Source organism: Periplaneta americana, chromosome 10 (genome assembly GCF_040183065.1).
Source record: "Periplaneta americana isolate PAMFEO1 chromosome 10, P.americana_PAMFEO1_priV1, whole genome shotgun sequence".
Lineage (NCBI taxonomy): Eukaryota > Metazoa > Arthropoda > Insecta > Blattodea > Blattidae > Periplaneta > Periplaneta americana.
Genome location: NC_091126.1, coordinates 100,155,758 through 100,183,514, shown reverse-complemented (window position 1 = coordinate 100,183,514; position 27,757 = coordinate 100,155,758).

Genomic DNA, 27,757 nt, shown 5'->3' with positions numbered 1-27,757 from the left:
TGGCCTAGTTTTTCTCACAAAATTCTTGTTGAAAATAATTTTTATGACGTTTCACAAAGCTATAAATTCATTTCTAGTTATACATGAATTGTCAGAAATCCTGACGTGATGGGGAAAAATGAAGATTATTTTCGAATTCAGCACAAAAAAATCCGTTTGGAATCGCCTATTAGATTGAAAACAACAGAAAATAAGTTCTGAAATGCAGAACGGTGTTATCCATGTGAATGCCAAGATTTTCTACCGAAGAACTGAAAGGGATATGCACTGTACTTACTTTAACGGGGGAAATGTCGAGGTACTTTACAGCGTCGGTTTGCCGTTTGTGTCCTAATATAATTGCTTGTGTCTTTCCAGGATTTATATTAAGATGGAATTTCTTTGTCCATGTCACAATCGAGTCAATGTCTTCGTTCAATTTATCCATAGCGTCATTTATTCGATCCAAGCGGGAAGAGATGTAGCATTGTCTTATGTAGAAACTCTCCAAGTTTGGTAACAATGAAAATTATGACTAGTGCGCATGCGCGGGGTATGACAATATATAGAGTTAAAATGGTGGATTTCACGTTACAGCAGAAATTGAAATGTTATTGGTTAGCCGAATTGAAGTTCCCAATTGCAGTGCAAAGACGATTTAGGTAGAAAAATGGTGCAAATGCTCCAGAGCGTCATACCATTGTGAAATGGTATAATCAGCTGTTAGAAACAGGCTCTGTGTTAAGAAAGAAGGGAAGCGGCAAAAAGCATTATCCGCAGCTAAAGTTGAAGATGTTAGGCAAGCATTTCAGGGCAGCCCAAGGAAATCAATTCGACGGGCCAGTTCAGAGCTGGGTATTCCGAAGTCGACTGTTCACAACATTGTCCATAAAAGATTGCGACTTACAGCATACAAAATCCAACTTGTTCAAAAGCTGCAGCTTATTCTTCCGTCACGCCTGTAATGCTGCGGAACACATGGAGGGAGATAGAATACCATCTTGATATTGCCACCAGGGGCGCACATGTTGAGATCTATTGAAACTTGGCGAGTTTTTCTAACATAAAATCTAAGTCCGGTTATTCTGTCACAATTAGTATAGAAGATATTCCGGTTTCTTTGTGGTAATGATTCTACGGGACGCACTGTATATTGATTGGTCTCTTCCAGATTTTAAATACTCGAAATTTATAAAATCTAATGAATTTAGTTTGTTTCGTGTCCAAGTAGCGTCATGCAATTTGTGCCAGCAACCGCTTGCGCCAGGCGAAAATTGTTGGGGAAAAACAAGGACATAAATATCATTAATTGAAATTTCTTCAACACTGTATCAAACAGCAATGCACAGAGTAGGCCTAACTGAAACTTTCAGATGCAAATTGTGGGAATCCAGAGAAATGTAGATTGTCTTTTCATATTCGCTGTCCATAAATATATATGCTCGTTATCACAATCGTATTTCGCGGTTCCAAACATCGAAGAAGAGAATAAAATTCTATGACGTAGCTCCCTTCAAAAGGAAATAAGGCCTAACTTATGTGATACGTAAGAAAAACTAATAGCTCAACTGAATTTTTTCAGCAATTTCTGTGAGTTTTATACCAGTTAAAACCATTGTTCCAGAATGGACTAATCCCGTTGAAAATTAGGAACATGTATCTCTCGGTAGTTAATTCATTACAACCAGATCTCTATTTGCAGACATGTGAGACATGAAGATCTCCGATCGTCTTAACAGAAAATATACTTACAAAATAAGCCTTGACGCAAAAGTTGTGAAAACTTCTGTGAAATCGTCGGAACTTATGGGGTTAGATACAGCCCTAGATCATATATATATATATATATATATAGCCTTATAGACTTTGACGTTAACAACTTTGTCAGGTTTACTACGCTGCCATCTAGTTGTTACATAACGAGTCACGTCATAATTTCCATTTGAATTGCATTAGCGACTGTACTGCCATCTTGTGTTGGTTTACGGCGGTCGGGTGGAGATCCTGGCGGTTGTTCTCTTCAAAGTGCTACCGATTTTAACTTAGTGATGACCTGTCTGTTACATATATGATCTAGGGTACAGCTTATAGCAGTAAAATTTTGGAAATATTCAACATTTTTTTCCTCCATTACTTTATCTTGTACAATAATGAAAATTAGTATGTGTAAAACACTGTCCTTCTGCTATATGAACAAAATATTTTTACGATTTAAAAAAGTTATCGACATCTATTTTTTTCAAAATTCATTTCACTGTGCAGTGATGAAGCATTTCCCACATAACTCAAAAAGTATCCAACATTCTTTGATGAAATTTTTTGTGTGTATTTATGCATGTCATATCTACAATATGATGCAAGATCACTCCTCTACCTTTGATAGATTGATAAAACATAAATTCATTTTTAAAAACGGTCAAATATCAGCATTTTCTTCTAACAATAAAAATATTATTTATTAAACAATGTAGTTGAAAGAACATGATATTGTACACATGACTTTCAGCAATAAAATGAAAGAAAAAGAACATGAAAAAGTTCACAAGTTTTTGAGTTATAAGGGAAAAGCTTCATGACTGCACAGTAAACTGCCGCCATTTTGAATTTTGAAAAAAAAATATATATATATATTTTTAAATCGCAAAAATATTTTTATCGTATAGCAGAAGGACAGTGTTTTGCACATACCAGTTTTCATTATTGTACAAGATACAGTAATGGAGGAAAAAATTGTTCAATATTTCCAAAAATTTTACTGCTGTAGGCTGTACCTAACCCCTTAAGAAAAGGAACAGAACTGTTAGATATTATTAGGTATGCCGGTATACAAAAAGCCAAAAGCGCCCTGGATTAAACGAATTATTTATACATTTCCACAAATAACTCGGAATATTATATATTGACAAGGAATTTTAATAAGAGGTAGTCTTTCATTTTCCATTCATTGTATCAATCAACTACGAGGTTATTTAGTGTCGATGGAATTGGTCATAGCTAGCGAGATGATATTTGATGAGGTGAGGCCGAGGATTCGCCATATACCTGATATTTGCCTTACGGTTAGGGAAAACCTCGAAAAAAACCCAACCAGATAAGCAGTCCAAACGGGAATCGAACCCACGCCAGAGCGCAACTTCGGATCGACAGGCAAGCGGCTTAGCTTACTGAGCTACGCCGGTGGCTCATCTCGTTCTGAATAGTAATAATTTAATAATAATATTTACGATTATTCTCATACAATCTTTGGACTGGATTCACCCAGACGTGAACTCATGCTCTAAAATATTGACAGTGTTTTAACGGTGTGAGTGGATTTATTTATAAAAGTGCTGGAAATATGGCGTCTACTTTATTTGAGTAGGATACTAGAATCCTCACACGTTAGGCCCATTTATCAGTCGAAATCACGAGACAGCAAAATGTTAGTTATATTTTAGGAGTCGCATCCGTTGTAATTCTGAAGGAAGCTTTTAGCAGCAGAAGTTCAAAGACGCCGGCAGTGAGTAGTTAGTTAATCATCACGGCGACTGCGAACCATATGTCGCCGCATCACCTCAGAATCATTAATGGGAGATCCGTGACACACAAAGTACAGGGAGAAGCTGGCATAACTACTCTGGTTCCCTATGAAAGCTGGGGACCGTCACTGCTACCATGACCAAAGACTGAAAGCCTCTGGAAGAAAATAAAATAACTCGTGCTGTATTTTGTCACAAAGGAAACTATCACTGTCTAAATATTACCAGATGTAGAAGGAAATATCCTCCAGAGACAATGATTACTATTTACGTATTTCTTCATCATCATTATCATCGTCTTGGTTATCATCAACAGCATCAATAATGGATTTAGTCTTTATGACTCGTTCAGGCTCAATCATACTGTCAATAACTGCCATAAGCTACCTCATTCTCGTCCACACGTAACCTTCCTCGGTGTAGGTATAGAATATAAAATCTATTTCATCTATTGTTCTCGATTAATTTCTTTCTGTAATTAGTTTAGGATAACACAGAGGGTTTAGAATTGAACGGATTACATCAGCTTCTTGTCTATGCGGATTACACGGAAATTTTACTTGAAGCAAGTAAAGCGATAAGTTTGGAAGTAAATCGCGAAAAGACAAAGTATGTGATTATGACTCGTGGCCAGAATATTGTACGAAATCGAAATATAAAAATTGGAGATTTATCCTTCGAAAATATTCAGATAACTTGGAGCAACAGTAACAGATGTAAATGACACTCGGGAGGAAATTAAACGCAGAATAAATATGGGAAATGCCTGTTACTATTCGGTTGAGACGTTTTGTCATCTAGTCGGCTGTCAAAAAATCTGAAAGTTAGAATTTATAAAACAGTTATATTACCGGTTGTTCTGTATGGTTGTGAGACTTGGACTCTCACTTTGAGAAACAGAGATTAAGGGTGTTTGAGAATAAGGTTCTTAGGAAAATATTTGAGACTAAGAGGGATGAAGTTACAGAAGAATGGGGAAAGTTACACAACGCAGAACTGCACGCATTGTAGGCTATTCTTCACCTGACATAATTAGAAACATTAAATCCAGACGTTTGAGATGGGCATGGCATGCAGCACGTATGGGCGAATCCAGAAATGCTTATAGAGTGTTAGTTGGGAGGCCGGAAGGAAAAAGACCTTTGGGGAGGCCGAGACATAGTTTGGAGGATAATGTTAAAATGGATTTGAAGGAGGTAGGATTTGATAATAGAGACTGGATTAATCTTGCACAGGATAGGGACCAATGGCGGGCTTATGTGAGGGCGGCAATGAACCTGCGGGTTCCTTAAAAGCCATTTGTAAGTAAGTGAGTAAATTACTATAATCAATCATCATTTAATATAAACTGTATTTTTATCTCAAATAGATTACTAGGGAATTCGAAAAGTGATGTCAACATAGTTACTGTTTCACACTAAATTTATTTAGGTTACTTTCGGCATTACATACTTCAAATATAGTCCCCTACCATGTCAGCAATACGTTACCAAATCCTTGAGGGATGACGGACTTCATCTGCAGCATCATTTCTGTATGTCTCTCTCACAGACTGATCTAAAGCTCTTTGGTTGTCAACTCTTGATTGAAAGTGAATGCCTCGCTTCTTCCCATCTTGCAATAGTTCATTCTGATAGGACTTCTCTCTCATAAGCTTCCCTTAATACCCTAAAGCACAGAGTTCCACTTTTTCCTCTTGCAATTTTTTTTTTTTTTATGAAGCATCATTAATACCTACTGAACAAACATTTTTAGGACGATATTACTTAATACAAATCAGAAATAGTCCTTGTATTCACAAAATATGGTTACTTAAAAACTTCTAATATTCCACATTTATGCAACATTCGCTCCTCTAATAAGTACTAAAGCCACCTGCGTGGCTCAGTCGATTAAGGCGCTTTCCTGCCGGTCTGAAGTTGCGCTCGGGCGCGGGTTCGATCCCCGCTTGGGCTGATTATCTAGTTGGTTTTTTTTCGAGGTTTTTCCCAACCGTAAAGTGAATTCCAGGTAATCTATGACGAATCCTCGGCCTTATCACGCCAAATACCATCTCGCTATCACCGATCTTATCGACGCTAAATAACCTAATAGTTGATACAGCGTCGTTAAATAACCAACTAAAAAAATATGTACTAAAACATTCCGATGCTCACCGCTAGGAGCGCTAGTTTACAGTATTACTTATTGAATGCTGTAGTAGCTATCTATGTGAACATTTTTAATATTCTTACTTCTTATTGTATCTGTAATTTTGAGACCAACGATAGAACCAGGTGCTGTACCGCATTTCAGAAAGTAGTATTCCCATCCAATCATCTTTCCTCATCCATAATAATCAACTAAATACATCTGCTCGGATTGCCATAGTTTTATGACATTGGAGTTGAGTTTCATTCCTTCCCAATGAATTACTTTATTGCTCATTTTATGAAACTGTAAATTGAATTGAATTTACTTCTCTGTCATTTTCAAATCGCCTATTAAAAATATATTGAATCTCAAGTAGTATAAATTTGAAACTTCTTATGTTAATACTTCATTTATCACGCAATTATTGCAGAATTTCTTCATATTTATTGTTCTTTCCGTAAATGTCATTATTTCCTTCATTTACACACCTATTTGACGAAACTTCGTAACTATAGTTACCAGAAATCTTTAGAGCACACATTTTCCGATCGGGATATACATAAATGTTTCATAAGATGCACACTTGATGCCATCTTACAATAAATAACTTCACGTACGTACTTAATAAGTCAGAACACAGAGTCTGGAAAAGTAAATAAAAACTAAATATATTTCCATTTCTTGGTAAGTGAGTGATGGTCACAATTTTCATAAGAGTTTTATTCATCTCTTTCAAAATGGAACTTCAATAGTAATGTTCTGCATTTTGAAAATTGTCGTTTCTTAAACAGCCGTTTAAAGTAACTTACTCGGGTTGTTAAAATGTCCTATATTTGTGATCAAGACCATTGAATTAATTACGTTTTTTACAAGTAAGTCAAACAAAGTTTCTATTGCAAGTAGATCACAAAGCAGACTCCTTGTGCTTCATTGATATAAGGATAAAGATGTTTACAATGACGGCGAATTGAGCCCGATGATGATTCGCCTACAAAATTTTCTTTGAGCGGATTTGGGGAAAAGAGTGTGCACAAATCGCAAGCAGACACCTTGTCTGCACCCTAGTTTCGTAGTCACACACGATGACCGCTACTCCAGATTGGTAGATACACCTACGTGGAAATTAATTGCAGTCGAAAATTGTGACGAAGATTAACATAATTGGCAAATATTTATATCATATAAGTTCTTTCATCAAAATAGAAACTTTTGGGCAATTCCTTATAACACACCATAACTGACAACAGGACTTTTGAATGAATAAAAATCACTCAATGTTTTCAAAACAATGAAAATTATATGTCAAGTTAATACCTTAACTCCTGATATGTTCCAATCTGAAAACTATTTCATTTCTTTGCAATTAAACCAATTCTACTGCCACCACTTCCCTTTTATAAATCTGCACTCAATACCCATATTTCACTTTCAAATTCAAATACATTAATGTATTCGTATTGTAATATCTACTATTTATTTGTATCTAATGTCTTTTTTATGTCGTATGTTTGAAACATCCATGTAATATGTCAGTTTTGTGATAAATATGTATGTAATTTGTATGTAATATATAGCGGGTGCTCCTGTAAAGGGGGTTAAGCCAAATTGTAAAATATGCAACCTTCTCTTTAGGTAGTGAACTTAACCCATTTTTCACAAAATACGAAGCACTGTAGCTGCATCATAGATGTAAGAATGACTTAATCCTTTTAACACATGGAAGAAGTAACCTTCGAGAGTTAAAATCTGTACTTATTCCATTTTAGCCAATTCATACTTAACCCTTCTACACGAACACCCGCCATATTTTTGTATGTCATATGTGTGTAATTTTTATGTAGGGCTACTATGTATTTTTTTCTGTCGTGTGTACATTATCTATGTACTCGTGATATGTCTGTTCTTATGCAATATGTTTATTTTTGTGTCTGTAATTTCTGTGTAACATTCTTTATTATTATTATTATTATTATTATTGTTGTTGTTGTTGTTGTTGTTGTTATTATTATTATTATTATTATTATTATTATTATTATTATTATTATTATTATTATTAAATATGTACCTCTTTATACATAATGTTTTATGTCATATGTATGTTTCTGTGTGTAATATATTCTACATATTTACATATGTATTTGCGTGTGATATAATTGTTTGCCTGTTATAAGTTATATGTATTCGTCAGTAACGTATCTGAAATGTATTTAATTATAACCCTAATATACCTTATGGTAAAATAGAGTTCAAATAAATTTGGACATTCAAAAAAAAGTTACTCTCTATAGGTGTCATGGGGATATGGAGTTGGAACCACGCTCCGACTGCATTTTTTGCCCCCGGGAAGGACCCGGTATCCAATTTAACAAGAGGCACTCCGGACCCCGGAGCCATCCTGGAAGTTTGACAGCGAGAAAATCCCGCCACCACCGGGAGAGAACCCTAGACCTCCCAACCCGTAGCAGTTGCGCCATGAACTGAACTATCCGGCCTCTATATGGAACAAACGTAATAGTGAATAGATGTTTAACATGACGGAAATACAAAATCATCATGAAAATGGAACATATTCAATAGTCTCAACCGTAATTTTTATGGATGTTTTGTAGCCTAATAATTGGTATTTTCGTACTTTTCCAGTAATCTATGTAGTATGGCTAACGGAAAACTTTCACACCCATCGAATTTTAAGTAACTCAGTTAATTTTTGAGAGGGAAGTAGCAGAGGGGTTGATATTTGCCTGACTTGGATTAACAAGCACGGCAGGTAGAAGCCTTTCAAACATGTAATTCGAGAACCTGCACAAGGATTGGCCAGTCACCTCAAAAGAGAAATGATGATTCCAGGAGCCAATCAGATACTAGCATTCCAGGAAGGAATACAACATCGTCATCCAATCAGTATTTGTTAAACTATTAGAAGAAATTACCATGGCAACAAAAAAAATTTTTCTGTTGTATTTGATGACAAACTGATGTCTGTATACACATGTTGTGGTGTCGGATTGCTGTTTGAGTTATGGCAGTCTTCTCACTTCCTCTTTTCCATGCGCCCGCTCTCTCTCTCTCTTAGATGCTACTCTTTCCTTAAATCTTGTTTTCGCCCATACTAGAATACGTCATTGGTCAGTAAGTGTATACTTCTTACATTCGTTCTCTTCAATATATATTATACCGGATCTGAGAGTTGAAAATCAATTAGATTTAAGTACCAGTAGAAAACTGGTTATTTTAAAACAGAGAGAAGTGTAGATCGATGTGTTCACGTCCACTTCATATGCTGTCTCTAAGTATAGTCTCTTTTAATCGGTTACAAATATACGTCAGCGATTCGGAATTAAATAATAATGCAGTTTTTATATCTTTAGTTAACTTAATGGTAAGCTAATATGGATTGTCACCAACTATGCCTTTTGTCATTTGTTTGTTGTATTTCAATTGCACTTCTGACCACATACCCAGCTACTTGTACACATCTAAATAAATGTATAGTATGTATTAAAGTTTGATCCTGATTTAAAAAGTAGTTGGGTTTGCAGTATTTCTCTCCGTAACGCTACAAAGCCGAAAGGTCGCGTGTTCGATTCCCGATGGGGTCATGGATTTTTCCATTGACATCCCTACTGCCATTAAATGCGATTATGTGCAAAGGTCGCTGGCCTTCTATGCCCACGGTTGCGGGTTCGCTCCCGGGCCAGGTCGATGGCATTTAAGTGTGCTTAAATGCGACATGCTCATGTCAGTAGATTTACTGACATGTAAAAGAACTCCTGCGGGACAAAATTCCGGCACATCCGGCGACGCTGATGTAACCTCTGCAGTTACGAGTGTCGTTAAATAAAACAAAACATCTGTAAAGGTGGAAGACTTAACTTCTCGCGACCCTTTGGGCCGATTTGGCCTGTCATGAGGTTGACTTTACCTTTAAGTATTTCTCTCTCCAGATGGTCAGATGAAACTGTTTCTTTCGAAAGACATTTTGAAGAGTATAAAGGAAAAAAGGGATGTTCGTTTCTTTGTAAAGATGGGCTGCTTCAGTAAATAATCGTCGTAATATGTAAACATGCTCTTGGATTACTTTTAAAATGTTTTCGTATTAATCTCATTTCATCTGTATTGGACATCTGGTTAATAAGTTCGAGAGCATAATTCAAAATGCATATTTATTTAACAAATATTATAGTGCAGAAGAAATAATGTAGGCCTACACAGCAACGAACTCCATAGACGTTTTTGAAGATGTTGCTGGAAGCAAAATTTCTCATGGGATCTGATCCTTAAGATAATTGTAAAATATGACATGGCTTTGTTTACGAGCAAAGACTAAAATGCGTTGTAATTTTACAAATGACCGATATGATTAAAATGGAAATCGTCGTTGTTATGTAAACAAGTTTGAAAAAAATGTTTATGGCTTCAAAATACATAGACACATACGGTACATGATATTTCATCAAGCTGTTTTTAGTACCTCCCTAAACGCTAAACATGTCCAATTCAGGGGCGGCCCGTCCTTATGTGCTACAGTGCTACAGCACAATGATAATTTTGGCTCAAATAATGTATTTGTAATACCACCATAGTATTTGATCTGTCATTTGACAATTTCCCGTGGTTATGTTCATGACGCGTTATAAAGTGTTTAGTCTTCGCTCTTCGCTCTTTGGTGCCTCAGAGGGTTCGTTGTGCTACTCAAAGCTCCACATGAAAAATGTAGACAGTTATGCGCATGTGCGAAGCTGAAATCACTGCTCTGATTGGCTATTTTTACGCGGGAAAGTGCTGTAGTCAGCTTCAGCATAACACAGCTTGGAGATTGCAAAAGTAAAGCGTAACGAAAGATTGCTTGTTTGTGAAAGAACTCGGAACTATGTACAATGTGTTTGGTAATTCAAGTGTCCGACTGCTGCTGCCATCTACCAGTTAAAGTTGCTGTCAACAGCTATACTATACTGAACAGAAGAGTATTCCAGATACAAGTTGGATTTCTATACGGAAGACCTGACTTCCGAAATATAGATGGCTGTTCAATCGTCACAATACATAGTATGCAACAATTTACAGGATCAATTCTGTGAAGTATCGAAGTTGTTAAATATTTTGGTTACAACACCAATGACCACTGCTGAGCCAGAAATATGTTTTTCTTCCTTGAAACGCATAAAAACGTTTTTAAGGAACACTATGTCCCAGGATCGTCTCACTGCTCTTGCAATACTGTCAATAGAAAAGTGTATGATGTCCAAGATGGAGTGGTTTAACACCAAATGACAAGTTCTGCATTACGAAAGAACGTCGTATGGACTTCATATTTCATTACTAGACGAGACTCCAAATTAAGATAAATACATAAGTGTAGGCCTCTACAGTAGGCCGATATAGAGATTGTAGCACACTCATTATTTTGACCACCACTGGTCCAATTCCTATGTGTCTGTATAACAGACATGCTCTGTTCTTCCGAAGTACTAATACTAATTAGCCAAAATCTATTACTCTATATTTATATAAATAACTCTTTATTCTGTTTGTGTATTTTACCATGAAGATAATTAAATAATATTTAGAATGACTATTACACTTTTACTACGTCACACTACTTTTGACCAATAAAACGGTACGAAAGGACGTCTTTCAACTAATCATGGCTGCTTATCGCACAATTTTATTGCGTCCCTAGCATTTGTTTAATTTTATCGCTTCCCTAGCATTTGTTTATTTTTATCATTACCCTAGCATTTGTTTATTTGTTTGCCAACATTTCAAACTGCACTGTCTGGACGTAAAAAAACAAAAACAGAAAACTACAAACCACTCTAGTCGATGCACAGCAGTTTCAAATAGGACTCGCATTGCCATTGAAGAACAAGAATTAATAAAGGTCACTGGTCATAGCTATGCATCTTCCCTGAAATCCTATTTACAAATAAATGAAGAACATCATCCGGAAATCCTGAATAAGTTGAGTAATACACCATGTGTATTAACGAGTTCACTTCTTTTACGCACACGTCCAATATAACGTCAATTGAACCACCAACCACTAAAACATTCAAATTTGAAAATTGTACTTTCAATAATTGTTTCTTTTAAAATTATTCCTATTTATTTTTTATTTCATCATCGTTAATTAAAACGTTTCTTGTTTATTTCATCATCTCTAATTAAAACTTTCCTAACACTTGTTTATATTATTTAGGTTATGTTATAGTTTCTGCTATATGATACTATGGATAGTCACGTATCAGAGATTGTTTAATACTAAGATTTATTGAAAATCATCTGTCAAGTGACGTTGATTACTGGGATCCGGATGATTGAAGTGGAATGCAAATGTTTTAATAAAAATGAAACTGAATCAACAAAGCCTTCTTGACTAGTAACCGTCCACAGAGTTCAATGAAGATTCCATATTTGGCACAACTGATAAGAAGAAAACAGCTAATCATAACACACTACTGCCACCTAGCGTAATGTTTAGATGGTACAATAATACATTTGAAGACAGTTGTATTTTCGTAAGTTAATTAATATTTTATTGCATTGGACAACTTTATTACTTCTAATCTTTTTATACGTTCTTCTAATCGTGTAATAGTCAATTAAATCCCACTCGAGCTTCGATTTTCTCTAGATAAATCAAAACCTCTAGCGAGATTACTGTTGATAAAAATATAGCAAATTCGGTCACAGATGAGTATATTCTTCATTTCGCTATATAATCTGCATTTATGTGATATGTACCGGGTCATCATTTTGTTTTTACAAACATTTCTAATATTTACCTGGCTATATTTTAGGATTAAGGGTTGAGAACCGCAAACATTATGTTACCCCCTTCCACCACCGGAGTTTGATGATACTAGAGTAAAATACAATCAAATCACTTTGCTAGGTATAGGAAGGAAGAAAAGTAGTGCATCCATTTACGTAAAGTAGGAATTGTTACGTTTTTCAGTTTGATAATTTTCGTTAGGTTTTTATTTACTCAAAATACAGTACAGTATTAATAAGTCTTTTTACTCCCTAACTGAACTATTCAGGCGGACGTATTCATTATTCAGTGTATAAGGTACTGTCTACAGCATATTATCATACAATATGGAGAGTGAATTTAAATTGAAAAATAATCGAAACATAGATATTTAAAGAAATTGTTGGAAATGATGGCCGTTCATTTCGATACAGGCTTCAGTTCTTTTGTGTACATATTATCGAAAACGTTTTTAAGCATATCTTCTCAAATTGAAAGTATTGTTTCTGGAATGTAATTCTTTTACTGTTGTAGAAAGTTTAACAAGCAGAATTGTTTTTAAATAATGCAAAGCATCATTCGACATGGGGGACCATAATTCTGTGCCTCTTGAAATAATTCTGTACATATTCTATAACAGAGTAACTTACGTAGGCTATTGTAAATTCAGTCTTCACTTCTGCTCGATTCTCACACAGATAAATTTTACTTAGATTGCTGTCTACCGTCCGTCCAAGTAGTTATGTCGCACGGTCGCAGAAAGGTGGAAAATTACGTGACAGTTACTTAACGAGGCCTTACTTAACAAGGCCCTTTTATTTAAACTATTTTATACAGTTGTATAATATTACGTAGACATCCAATTCCTGACAGCAAATGTTTTCAGAAAAGAGCTTGACAGCCCAGCCACTAGACTTTACAGAGGGGGGCCAGCAGAAACGTGTGGGGGAAACCGGGAAGCGACGTAACCAAACGGACAGGTACCTGTGCGAAAATATGATTAATTAATGAATGCACTTTATTCACTGGAAAATACGACCATATTTCTGGAACGTACTATAGGGTAAACATTGGTAATTTCGTGATAATTTCATGAAAATTAATTTATAATGCAAATGTGTAAATATATCCTTATTCCGATTTTTTCATCTAAAAGACGACAATTTGCTGTACAAATCTGGAGACATAAAAGATTGGAGACGTTCTTGAACAAGTGCCAAAAACCACTTTTACAACTTAAGCTAAAAGGTTGGTTATTTCGTGATAACCTTGGTAATTTCGTGATATTACATTGATAATTTCGTGAGGGGTAGAAGAACTGTGTAAAAATTCATAAAAGTCAAATAAGATTCTCATTTATTGTTACAAGACTTCAAACATAGTAATTCCGTCTAATATTCATAGCAAGAAAGCATAGAAATACATACCAACACATAATAAGAATGAAATCAAAGCAAAAATTGAAATTGAAAAGGCATCTTCTTTGTCCTGAAAGGGTGAACACTTTTATTACGGACTTTACTATAGCCTATATTACTAGGTAACTCCAAAAGTAATGCATAACAATTGTTTAAACATTATATTTTTATCCTACAGCTTTGCTATTTTCACAGAATGTAGATGCATCCTTTAGGCACAAAATGACACTTTTCCACATAATCGCCGTCCCTTTCAACTGCCTTACGTAACCTAGGAACGAGGGCCTGTAGACCAGCACGGTAAAAATCTGGACCAACACGTCTGAGCCACTCTTTAGCAGCGTGCATAAGGGAGTCATCTTCTAACTTCGTTCCGCGAAGGGATCTTTCCGTTTACCAAAGAGATGGTAATCGTAAGGTGCCAGCTCAGGACTGTAAGGCCGATGTTTCAGTGTTGTCTATCCGAATTTTCTGATCTGGTCTGTGGTCTTGTGACTGACATATTATGGCTGTGCGTTGTCGTGCAATAGCAGAACATCTTGCTTCTCCCGATGTCGTCGAACACGACTCAGTCGAGCTTGAAGTTTCTTGAGAGTTGCAACATACCCGTCAGAATTAATGGTGGTTCCGTGTGGCATGATGTCCACAAGCAAGAGTCCTTCTGAATCGAAAAACACAGTAACCATAATTTTTCCTTCTGAAGGTGCACTTTTGAATTTGTATTTCTTTGGTGAATTTGTATGATGCCACTCCATTGTCTGCCTCTGTCTCCGGTCCAAAATGATGGAGCCATGTTTCATCTTCTGTCACAATTCTTGCAAGTAAGTCATCTAGCACTTATCATTGGCATTTAGCATGATAACAAATCAAAGACAAGCTACACTGAACCAATTGCGTCCCCTTTTTCTTTTTTGTTATCACATCTTATCTTCAGATTTCTAAAATTCGTATTGCAATGCAATTTTTAAAATAGTATAAAATGTAACGCTTAATACTCAACAAAATTTCGCCTCAAACAGCTAAGATTTCTATCAGTAAAGCTAAGCGTATATGGCGACTACAGCTGTATCTAAAATTCCAAAAACATTTCCTAAAATTTCATTACGATATAATAAATCTTTGTACCAAATATCATATAATTACCTTTAGTAATAAGCCTGTAATGTAATTACAAACATGCACAAAATTTGTACGCCTGAGAAGTCGACGCTAACTTGCTCTCTCCAAACATAAATGCTCCCTGAAGCGCGTACAATAGTGACATAAAGCGTAGTTGTATGTTTCTGGAAACTGGACAACATATGCAATCCCTTGGCGGAAATTTGAATCTCGTAATACCATTGGTTAGTTTACGAAAGAGCAAAGAAAAAGTATCACGAAATAACCACTGCCACGAAATTACCAATGTTTACCCTACTCTCAGTGATGTATACTGTGACCGTAAATTCTTGGTTTTTCTGAACCGACGCATGCGACGTGAGAGGTGCGAGGCCCGCCTCGCACAAATCCAGACTATACGAGAGATAGTGATTGGTTTCTATGGCTGCGAGGTGTGCAGACCTCGCATCTCGCAGTTACAGAAACTACTCACTGTCTCTCGTGTAGACCGGATTTGTGCGAGGTGTGTCTCGCAAGTCACATGCATCGGTTCAGAAAAATCAAGGATTTAGACGACTTCCATATGCGGCTTGGTTCTGTGTGGTGTATGGGTGGAAGTTTGCTAGTAGAAGGGAATGGGAGGGAAGTACATTCTAAAACTCAGTTACAATAAAAATTGAAGTAAAAATAAAATGTTGTCGCTGTGGATCTATAGCAATTACATGAACATTTGAAATAGGCGCAGATCTAAACAGGCAATATGAGCGTTCAAGAAAATGTAATTGCTTTTCGTCAATGTTAGATAACTTACGACTCAAACTAATACACTGCCACTAAGTAGCTCCTAATTCTTCACACAGTGAGCGCTATCACGATACGCATCCTGAGATTGAGTTGGAATGGCCTCTGGCAGTAGGAGCTGCACCTACTCCAATCATGATTTTGCACTCTTACGTGACTTGATCTCGTGATCCGAGCCCAAGTACTGCCACCACAACGAATAAAAATTACTTGTCATTAGATCCCAACTGGTCAGGTCGTTTGCTTACAAATTACCTGAGTTCAACCTACACAAGCAAATGTCGACTTAGTTTATCCTCTCACAAACATTTGCAACTCTAGTACGTTACGGAGTTAGTGAAGTGAAGCACATTAAATAACGGATATATTTTCAAAAAGCGTCCTTTCCACTTTCAATACACCCAATCATTATCATCACGTACTAATTATTGTCAAATGTATAAAAAGCTTCAAAGATCTTGTCCACTGACGATTGTCTAGCCTCTAGTCGATGGTCAAATCTGTAACAAAGTATTGCGCAGTTTTTCATGTTGGATATCCACATATGTGGCTCAAAGTGCTCGTGCGATGGTCATTCCACCAACACACTCTATCTCCCCATATATCACCTATTAGCTTCAATAATAAAAATAGGTGGGATGAAGTTTTGGAACTAGTAGAGGTATCTGACAATGATGATTTAGGAAGGAATTGGGACTCCAGGTCCTTGGGCCTTGTGTGGGGATGCGATCCGGCTCCATGAGGGACTGAGACAGGATGGTCCACATGTCAGCGTCGTATTCATGAATGCCATCTAGGCCATCTGTGGGACTTGGACAATCATCGCAAGTAAGAGCGCACAATGGGCCAAAACATGTATAATTTTACGGACCCGTCCCGGGTCGAGACATCCTACAGCCAAGCCAAAGCCAAAGCTTTCTTGGATATACCAGATGACGCTTACAGGATGAGAGGTCCACAGACACAATTTCTGCTTTTCATATAGTCCACGGAGAATTATGTACAGAAGTGGCAAAAAAATCCGGACCGACCCTTGTAGTTGATTTCAGAGCCTTGTTTACTCCAGAGCACGATAGACTGGTAACTAAGACTTTCGTGGTTCGAATCCTGCCTGGGAAGGAAACTTTTTTTGTTCCTTATTCAAATTTATTCCCAATACTTTTCGATTGCAGCGATATTTTACAACTTAATTAACTTATTATTCCCAGAACATGAATTTTACCAGCAATCGAAAAGTATTGAGAATAAATTTGAATAAGGAACAAAAAAAGTTTCCTTCCCAAGCAGGATTCGAACCACGAAAGTGCTCTGGAGAGAACAAGGCTCTGAAGTCAGCTGCAAGGGTCGGTCCAGTTTTTTTGTCACTTCTGTATATAAAAATTCAAAAGTCCTAAAGTCAAAACCCCATCAGTACTCGCGATTACCGTCTTATAAGCATTTTACCTACCCTGTTGAAGGTACTGGAACGAATCACTCACAAGCAACTATTTTGTTTTTCTGAACTATAAAATCTTCTGGATCCTTATCAATCTGGCATCCATGGAGAATATAGTACTGCTACTGCCATTGTCAAAGTAACTGGAGATATTCGTGAACCAATGGACAATATTAAGGTAACTGTGATGACACTTCTGGATTTTACGAATGCATTGGGTTCCGTGAATATAGACCTGCTCGTCTGCAAACTCAGAGCCCTGCACCTCTCCGACAACGCGGTTAACTGGTTCTCCTCCTGTCTTTATGACACACCAGCAGTGTGAAATTAATAACTAATATCCAACATGACGGGCAGTAAAGGAGGGGGTACCATAGGGATCCATGTTGGGGCCTTTTCTATTTGCAATCTACACAAATGTCATATCTGAGACTCTAAAACACAGAAAATATATGCTCTATGCTGATGATGCCGTTATACATGCATATACGCGACCTGAAACTCTAAATGACACAACAGACCAATTGAACAGTGACTTGAACTCAATATTAGCATGGTCTACAAAATTCGACTTAAATTTAAATCGAAATAAGTGGCAGGCAGTTCTAATAGGGCAACAACTGCTCTTACGTATTTTAAAATTCGCTATTATAAATTCTGTAAAATTAAATGAATCCCATTCAGTCCCTCTGTTAAATATCTAAGTGTGTAGATGGATGAAGGCGTCAAGTGCAATGTCGAAGTCACCACATACATGCAATACCATCTTCTCCATTCTACATTCATTAAATCGCTTGAAAAATTTTACACCCTTTCAATTAAAACGAATTCTCATACAAACATTGGTGATGCCACAGTTTAACTATTGCGAAATTCTACTAACAGATTCGTTACAATAATTTATTCTCTATTCCTGTGAAGTTATTTATAGGCTAGTAAACTGACGAGATGGTCATAATTATACATGATCGAAATGATGGTCATATTCGAAAATATTTCACCCTCTACATTTTGTCTACCATCTTTCAATACACACAAAATAATGCAGATGGTTGCACCTTGACTGATTATAAGCTTTGGTTGATAGCGAGGGTGCATCACTAGTGTGGCCTCAAGTACGTAAAATGTACATGATAAGGTAACACCAAGTGTGATTTCTGCGTTAAAAAGGGAGGATAGATGTAAAAAATGTATGAGAATTTTACACTTTCAAATAACAATAGCCCTGTGTCTTAGAGCCCTGCGTTTGGTTACTTTGAATACAAGTTAGATGTACATCGATCATACTATCTCCGCTTGGTACGGAGAGCAAGTTGCCAGTCAACAGTTCACGATACAGTTCAGCAGTCTGTTTATTCATGTGCGTGTGCATGTGTGTGAAAGTCGGTGAAGAACATACATAGTACGTACATAATACTAATTGGATTTATTTTAATAAAACAATAACAAAGTATTCATTTAAAGGCAGATTATGAAATAAAATATAACTTTTACCAGGGATAGACAAAGCTAAAAATTTTCAGGAACCTCCACATTTTGTCGTTATAGGGCATTTGGTAAACTACGTTTCGTCCGCATTTTCTTTTGTTCACCAACACATTTGTCCATTTTCATGCTTCGTCCATTATGTTTTCGTCCACTGATTATTTCGTCCACTATGGCAAAAGAAATATGACATGAAATATATTTCATTTGGTGAAAATGTAATTTCTTTAAATTTATGTGTTGTTGATGTACATGTTTGTATTATAAACATGATTAGTCCTCATTTTCTTCTTCCTGAAGAACTTCATCAGGGTTAATTAATTTTTAATCTATATGAAATTACTCTCAGATATGTTTCCAGCCGGCCGTCGTTCTTCTAGTCTTCATACCGTATAACCATTTCCCTGATCCGTTCATGATTATTGACATATGGTTGACCTAATGGTGCACGGGCTCGCATGTGTCCTCCCAACAATTGAGTATTATAATGTAACACTGGTTGCCTCTGACGTGTATATACAAACTCTGCCATAATTTTTAATATCCAAAATTGGAAAGATATACAGTATATTCATCATTTTTAATATCCAATGGAAAATGAAACGTATCTAAGAAACAGACGACATTGATGACAGCACAATATCTTCTGTTGTAATTTATTGTAAGTGGGAAACACAAATATGTAATCTAAGATAGACGAAAGGTTATGGACATAAAAGGTGTGGATGCACGTAAATTGTATGGACCAATCGGTTGTTGACAAAAGAACGTGGACAAAAGGTAATGGACGAAACAAATTGTGAACAAACGATAGTAGACGAAAGGCTCGCAAACACATATTGTCCACATATGCAATGAGAAAGCCATTCGAACTAAGATAAAATTACATTTACTGAAATATATTAAATTATATTAAATATATACGCAATGCAAACACACGCTCTCAGAGACGCTCTGAATGTATGTAAGACAATATCTTGAGATGTACAACAAATGTAACGATATTAATTTAGAAACCACATTCGAATTTAGTCCTAGAACCACTTTTGTTAACATTATGTATTAGTCCTAGTGACATAAAAGAAATCGAATTATTACAAATTTTGAACTGAATAAAAAAAAAAAATTCAGGCAGCTCATAAAAATTGTTAGTCGCCATGGGTAACTGGCGCCCGGAATTTGTCTACCTCTGATTTTTATAAGTAAAACACATCTAGATATGTTAGATGTAATTAAAGTTAGGAATTAACAAATGAAAGAAACATATTTGTCAACACAAATTTAAAATGAAAAAAGAAATTATGAGTGCTTGCTTTATGAGTCTACATATTGCAATCAATGCCTGTAGACATTTTAAGTGTTTCAAATAAAAAAAAATATCTCCTTCTCTCTGATAAAATAAAATATTTTCCTCTTTTCTGATAATGTGTTCGCTACCAAATTCTTCTATTGGAGCACTCATTTCCATTGTTTTGTTTTCGTTTGTTGCGGTATGCTTGGAGGCTTTAGGTAATCAAACGTGTGAATCTAATTGTGATAAATTGATCATTCATATTTAAACGGCACTCCCTGCGCTTTTTAATGTAGGCCTAATATCTACCACATTGAAAAAGTGCCTCATCACAGAATCTAATGTAAACATATCTCTTACAAATATATGATTTACCATATTTATTTGCTTTAACATTATAAAATTCACTATCGTTTTATCACTTCACATGTACCGTCATTTCCCATAAGTATGGTTCTGGAACCCAACTATAGTCCACGATACAACCATTCAAATTTTCTACTCCATGACGTAGTACCCAGAACTGTCATGGTATTTTTTTTTCTTGACCATACGCCACACTCTTTATTTTTCTCCCTTGAAATATATTTTACTTTCTCTATCTCTCTACCTCTCTGACAATCGTTTAATGGTCACTTTAATATATATATTTTACAACGCTTCATCAACTGCGATGGCTGCATTTGCTGTTAATGGGTTTGTGGAAAAACCTCGGAAGACACCACAACCAGGTAATTTATCCCAACTAGGAGTTGAACTCAGCCCCGCTTGTTTCAAAGTCAGACTTGCTAACCATTACTTAGAATATTTTAATGTAAAAGAAATAATGAATTATTGTTTTGATTTACATTTTCATGATTACAAAATAAGCGTGATTTAAAGAATATCCCATGAAGCCCTCACAGTAAATGCGCACGTGTCTTGATTAATTTTGGAGCATTTCGGTGTTTTTTCAATTATACAGTTATGGTTCTGGATTCCAGCGCTGTAGCGATGGACCTTTTATGATCATAAATATCAAGTAATATAACTATACTAGGAACAGTGAGTGAGAATTTAAGATCAATAGAGATTTCCGCGTAAAAACATAGATCTCCATGTAGGCCTACAAAACTTAGGCACGCATACGCCGTATGGCTCCGTATAGGCAGAAATTTCTCTTCCCCATAAGATTTATTACAAAATTGTAGATTCCCATACAACGTATGGTCCCGTAGTACCTCGTTTATCTATATTTTTGCTGTACTGTAGTTTGAAGTCAAGTTACTGCAACTGTCTACAAATGGTCTACGTTACTTCTACAGGGATATCATTTTATTTCTACTTCAATTTTATTGTGCCTGAGTTTTTTAATCTACTTCACTCCCACCCCTTCTACTAGTTAACTTCGAAACGTCCTCCACACAGAACCAAGGCAGCATATGGAGTCGAAGTCGCCAAACAGTACTGAGTTAGTGAGTGTAGTACGTTCCAAAAATATGTTCGCGTTTTCCAATGACGAAAGAGATTTCAATATTGAATCATATTTTCGCACAGGTACTGTCTTTCGTTTGCCTGCGTTACATCCCGGTTTCCCCCACCCTCTTCTGCTCGCCCCTTTGTAAAGACTAGTGGCTGGACTGTCTTAGTTTTTTCTGAAAACATTAATTTCTGTTAGGAATTAAGTAATTAACTGTCAAGTGATTTCCCCTCTTTCTACGACCCCACGACGTAACCATTTGGACAGACAGTATATAGCATGTCTGAGTAATTTTATATTTTCGGATCGGGCAGAAGTGAAGATTGAATTTACAGTACGTAAGGTACTCTTTTATAGACTAGGTACAGAATTATTTCAACATGAGTTACTAGTACGAAGGACGCAACTAGTAACTGGAATTAGGTACAGTTTCCCTAGAAAAGGATGAGACGATTGAATATTCCTAAGTCTCAGATGTAACACACTGCGAATGATCAGAGACCAGAGCACTGATACACAAGATAACGAATATTGAGTTATTTAAATTCAGGCTATTTGGTTTGTTACTAGCATCGTTCCGAAATTCACTTCAAAAACTGCAAAAAATATGATAATATTACGTAAATTTAAGATAAATATATACATAAATCGTGTAGTTAAATCGACAATGGACCTTCATGACTAGATCGACACTCCGCACAGAAAGGAAAGCTTTCTTGTCGTTTCAATAGCTCAGACGCTAAGACTTCTGCGTGTTGTGTAGAAGAGTGCCAGTTCGATTCCTAGTCTACACAACGATTTTTTTTGTCTAAATAACTTTGAAATAGCTAAATAACGTTGAAAAAGAGTTTTAAAAAGTCATCAGATTAAGTGTTAATGATCACAGACAATACAAAATTACAAGTTATAATATTATAAACGTTAATCTAATGAATGCATTTATACATACACACATACAATGTAAATGCATATATAGGCTATTAAAAACTAGCAATTAAAATGAAATTAAAAAATATTCCTAAGCCACACAGGCACACTTTTATAAATGTTTAGAGTCCTTAGGCTATGTCATTTGTTGAGTAATTATTACAATATTTTATTAGTAGCTTTACCATATGTGTAAGAAATGCACTCGCACAAAAACAATTTTTGTTAAAAGTGTGGCTTTGGATTATTTCATTCTCACCCCTTCAGTTGATTTGAACTATTTTATCTACGTGTTTGCAATAGTGTTTAATTTAATGTGCATTCAATTTTATTCATGTTTATGATTGAATGAAAAAGCACTTTTGCAGTTATTGACTAATTACATATATTAATATTAATTATTAAATGCATATGTTAAGTTACCAATTGCAGTATCTTTTGCAAAATCTTGAATGTTTAATTTGTCAATAATATTTCTTTACTATATACTTTAAGACGGTAAAAGAATTTGCAATAGATTTGGGATCCTCTACTTTATAATCACTGGTTTTAATGAAAAAATATTTTCTTTCTTAGGATATCTACAAGTTTAACTTTAATAATATTCCGAATAGCTTTAATTGCATTATCTGCATTTTGTAATTTTCTATTCAAATGTATTCTATTTCCCTCTTTTATAATTTTTAATAAATTACACTGTACTTCTTGCGGTATTTAAGAACATGAGGATCATTACATTGCAACTCATTACATATAGATTCTTCTTTTTAATACATGAGACTTTTAAGTCCCTGCGTTATCTACATGTTTTTACTATTGAAATTTTTTACAATATTGAGTGGAGAACATCCACTGAAGTGATTCTGAAATTGAGTGAAAAATACAATACATTTACTCTCAATATCAGTAGTACCAGTACGTTTTCCCAACATTCATTTCATAGACATAAATGTAAATAATCACTACATAGGCTACAGCATTTACGACCCTTTTTCAGTTTTTAAATTAATATTTTGAAATTGTTCAGTGACATTGGAAACACTTAGGATTTGTTTATCATGTTCAGACAAGCCATTGATTATAGGTTCTGTCGAATAGGAATTCAGTCTAATTCTGTGTACAAAACTTTTATCAATGGCTGTGCTACTTCAGCTTGTATGCTGTGGGAAAATGACTCTACGACTAAGGTTTCCAGTTTCAAGGAGTGAATTTAATTAACTTTTACGGAAAAGTTCCGAGAGATAATCTATGTTTATGTCACTACAGATCACAAATTCCATATGAGATTTCTAAAGTCTTTTCTTTACAAATGCAATGATGGCTATAAATATTAATAAATACTGTAAGAAACATGAATGTAGTTAGAAGTCTGATTTACATTATAAAAAGCAAGAAGTTATATTCCTCGGCAAGATTCGAACTTTCGATGTTTGGTTTTGTCGTCCAACGCATAAGCACGGACCTATTCAATGCTTATGTTAATAACCTACAATTTAGCTGTAGCAATGTGGTGTCATAATTTGGGATTTGTTTACTTAATGTGATTAGATTTAATTTGATTAGTTTCGCAACAATTAGACTTCCTGTTATATCCTGTTATTTAAATATTTTATTTAGCGTTGATTTATTAACTCTTACTATGCAAGATGGCCCTTATTTCAATAATTCTATATCACGTTAAATAGTCATGTCTACAGTAAAGTATTATCGTCATCCCTCATTTCTCATCTTAATGGCGAACCGATGTGACATGAGACAGGGAGTTATAGCTCTAGTTGAGGCTGGATATAGGGCTAGAGCTGCTGGTCGTTTGGTCGGTGTTCCTGGAAGTATAGCCGCGAGAGGATTCATCGTTACCAAAATTCAGGGGAGGTCGAAAATCGCCCTATTCCTGGGCGTCCGCGGATTTCTTCATTGGAAGAGGATGCTCTCTTATTCGAGACAGTTCGACAGGACCCCTTTCGGACTGCTAACGTTTCTTCACAGACTGTGATCAGCAGGTTGAGGAACCGCGGTATTAGGAGCCGGAGGGCTGCGCAAATGGAAATATAGGGGGAAGCACAAGCTGTCGACCGTGTTGCCTTCGCTACCAATCGAGTGGATTTCGATTGGAGAAATGTAATTTTCTCCGACGAAACAACCATCTCGAGTGATTACGAAGGTCCTGTCCGTGTCTATCGTGAGGATGGTCTCCGACATGATCAGCGCTATGTGCACCGACGTGAAAGATCGGGGCGCTTTAGCATATCGTGTTGGGGGTGGATGTCTTACGATGGACCTGGCGTTATAGAACGCATCGATGGCCGGTTTAATGCGGGAACTTACGAGCACATTCTGGAAAATATATTCCTTCCTTCCGTCCGAGAACGTTTTTCCGAAGTAACATTGTTGTTCCAGCAGGGTAACCATCCCGTGCGCTATGCCGCAAGCATTCAAAGATGGTTTCAAAGGAGACCCGAGATCTAAATCATTAATTGGCCTCCGAAGTCACCTGATTTGAATGTCATTGAAAATTTATGGGCGGAATTGAAAAAGAGAAGGATAGCCACCTATGCCCACCGACGCCCTCGAAATCGAGACGAATTGTGGGATCAAGTTGTTGACACTTGGGAAGATCTCGCCGGGGATCAGAACTTATTCCACAATCTCTTGACATTCATGCCGGATCGACTTAGAGCTGTAATGGAAGCTGATGGTATGTGGACAAGATTTTAAGTTAACAGGTCTCTCTTAGTTTTTTTTATGATTTTTGTTTGAGGAAGAATACTTTTAACTTCCAAGTAAGATTTATTTTTTGACGAGGTTCAGCCCACTTGTAAGACCCAAAAATTGGACATAAATTATTCCATATTTTTCTACAAATTAAATAGTCGAGGAACTCTGAACAAATTAATTACACCTCAATAAAAAAAGTTTCATCTGGGATCGAACACGAGACGTGTCGGTTATACGGAGGAACCGACACGCTACTATATGAGCTACCGAGACAAGACAGTGACAGCAGCAGTCCAGAATGTAGATCCGATAGCAGGCATTTGCCATTCGGTATAGAGAAGCAATGATATTTTGTTACCCGAGCTAAGTTGTGAAATCGTGGCCTTAAATGGCTGTCTTCTTCGTGATCCTTATTCTGGTCCTTGTCCTTGTGGTCCTTGTAACAATTCTTGTTCTATTTTTCATGGTACTTATCGTTACGTCGATATCGAGTGAACCGTGCTGTAGAACTTTAACTTCAGACGACCAAGAATCGTCTCATTCTTTATAAGGGTAACTGTACAATGATCTGTAGTACGATAATATGCACAAAAGAACTGAAGCCTGTATCGAAATAAACGGCTACCGTTTGTAAAAAAAAATGTGTTTAAATATTATGATTATTTTTCAATTAACTTCATTCTCTATATTGTAAATTAATGTGCTGTAGACAGTATAATATACACTGCATAATGAATACGTCCGCATGGATAAATCATTGTTAATACTGTGCTGTATTTTGATTGAACAAAAACCTAATGAAAATTATAAAACTCAAAATCGCGATATTTCCTAGTTTACGTAAATGAACGAACTACTTTTCTTCCCTCCTATACCTAGTAAAGTGATTTGTTTTTATGAACAAATTTTCTTCCCTCCTATACCTAGTAAAGTGATTTGTTTGTATCATCGAACTCCAGTCGTGGAAGGGCGTAGTAAAGGGTGTTTCCGGTTCTCAACCGTTAATCTAAAGGTATAGCCAGGTTAATATTAGAAATATTAGTAAAAATAAAATGATGTCCCTGTACAATGTTCTTTGAATGGTTGTATCGTTGACCATAGTTGAATTCCAGGACCACAGTTTTGGGAAATAACTGTACTGCAGCATTATATGTTATACATTTTAATAGGATTCAATTTACTTCATTGATTAAAATTAGTGTTTTATTAAGTAGTATCTTTTGTTACAGTTATTTCATCCTATTAATAAAAATTTGTCTTGTATTTTTATCTTTTTTTCTACATCTTGTATGACATTTTCTGTGTTAAAATGTGTAGATTTTTATAGAAATTTTGTTGTGTTTGAAATTAATTGTACCCTATTTTTCAGGATTTTTCCAAAACCACAAAAAATCTCGAAAATGCTGGTTCACAGGAATTACAAATGCGGCATCATAAATTTGTTGGATTTTATTGTCTTTTTTGTATTTAATGATTTTAGATAATTTATATATTTTTTAAATCTATTTTCGATTCTTCAGAAACCCAAAAATCTCGAAAGTGCGGGGTGATAATGTATGTTGGTATCCGCTGTTAAATGAATATGTAAATCAGAGCCGAGAGTGTGCAGAGTCCCCATCACGCACGCACGAGATGGCGGAACGTCCGCTGATCATGTCGATATTTGTAATGCTGGCTTTGCGGGCGACAGGGCGAGGGGAAGCCCGCCGAGGCCTCTAATAATCCGTGCATCCCGCCGCCGAGCCGCGCCGCGCCGAGTCCAGGCCACATTATCGCCTCGCCTCGCCTCCAAAATAATGACTTCTCTTCGGTCAAGTGAAGGAAGATACACACATAAGCCTAGACGTGCTCCGTCATTTCTTGTTTTATTTTCACGCTGCATTGTTTTCGTAATCTGTTGAGTCTTCAACGATGATTTTTGCTGGACCACGCAAACACTCTATGCCAGGGGTCGCATACATTTCATATTAAGAGGCCACATCTGACTCCCATGTAGTATTGTAAAGGAATATATTTCGCATACGTATATCCTTCACCGTTGCTTAAATGGTAGCATCTATTATCTCTTTCACTTTGGGACTAGACGTGTACCCGTGTCTGCAAATGTTCAATATCGGTTCATAATCATTGGGGGACGTATTCTTATGTAAATAAATATTTTGTACGAATATATACGCGCCTGAAGTAATTCAAAACTATGAACATACATTCCTGACGGTTTAAATTAATTTTACTTCACATAAACATATATATTATTTTCTAATTTTTGTTTAAATAAATACAGTAAAGCATATATTATCAGAATACCGATCAACCGAAACGTCGGTTAACCGAAACCATTCTAGTCGGCAAATTTGAATTTGCTCGCGCGCCTTGCAGAAGTTTCGCTAGCGTTGTTTGCAAGATTTGGCGACAAAAAAACGAGTTTCAGCTCTGAAGCAAGAGAAAAAGTTTGGACTTCTTTTCCTAAACTGTAGGCCTACTTTAATGACAGTTTTGGACTTGTCAAACTAGGCTAGTCAGTTTTCTGTGTTATTTCTAAGACGAGCGATACAAAATATATACTGTATGTACCTATAGTTTTGTGTTTAATATCAGTGTTTCTTTGTTTTGTACTGCTCCTATGACACTGGTACAATTTGTTTTCGCAAATGATCGGTTATCCGAACACCCCCGTCTCCAATTGTTTCGGATAATCGATGCTCTACTGTATTTGAAAATATTTAATCAGAAAAGATTAATAA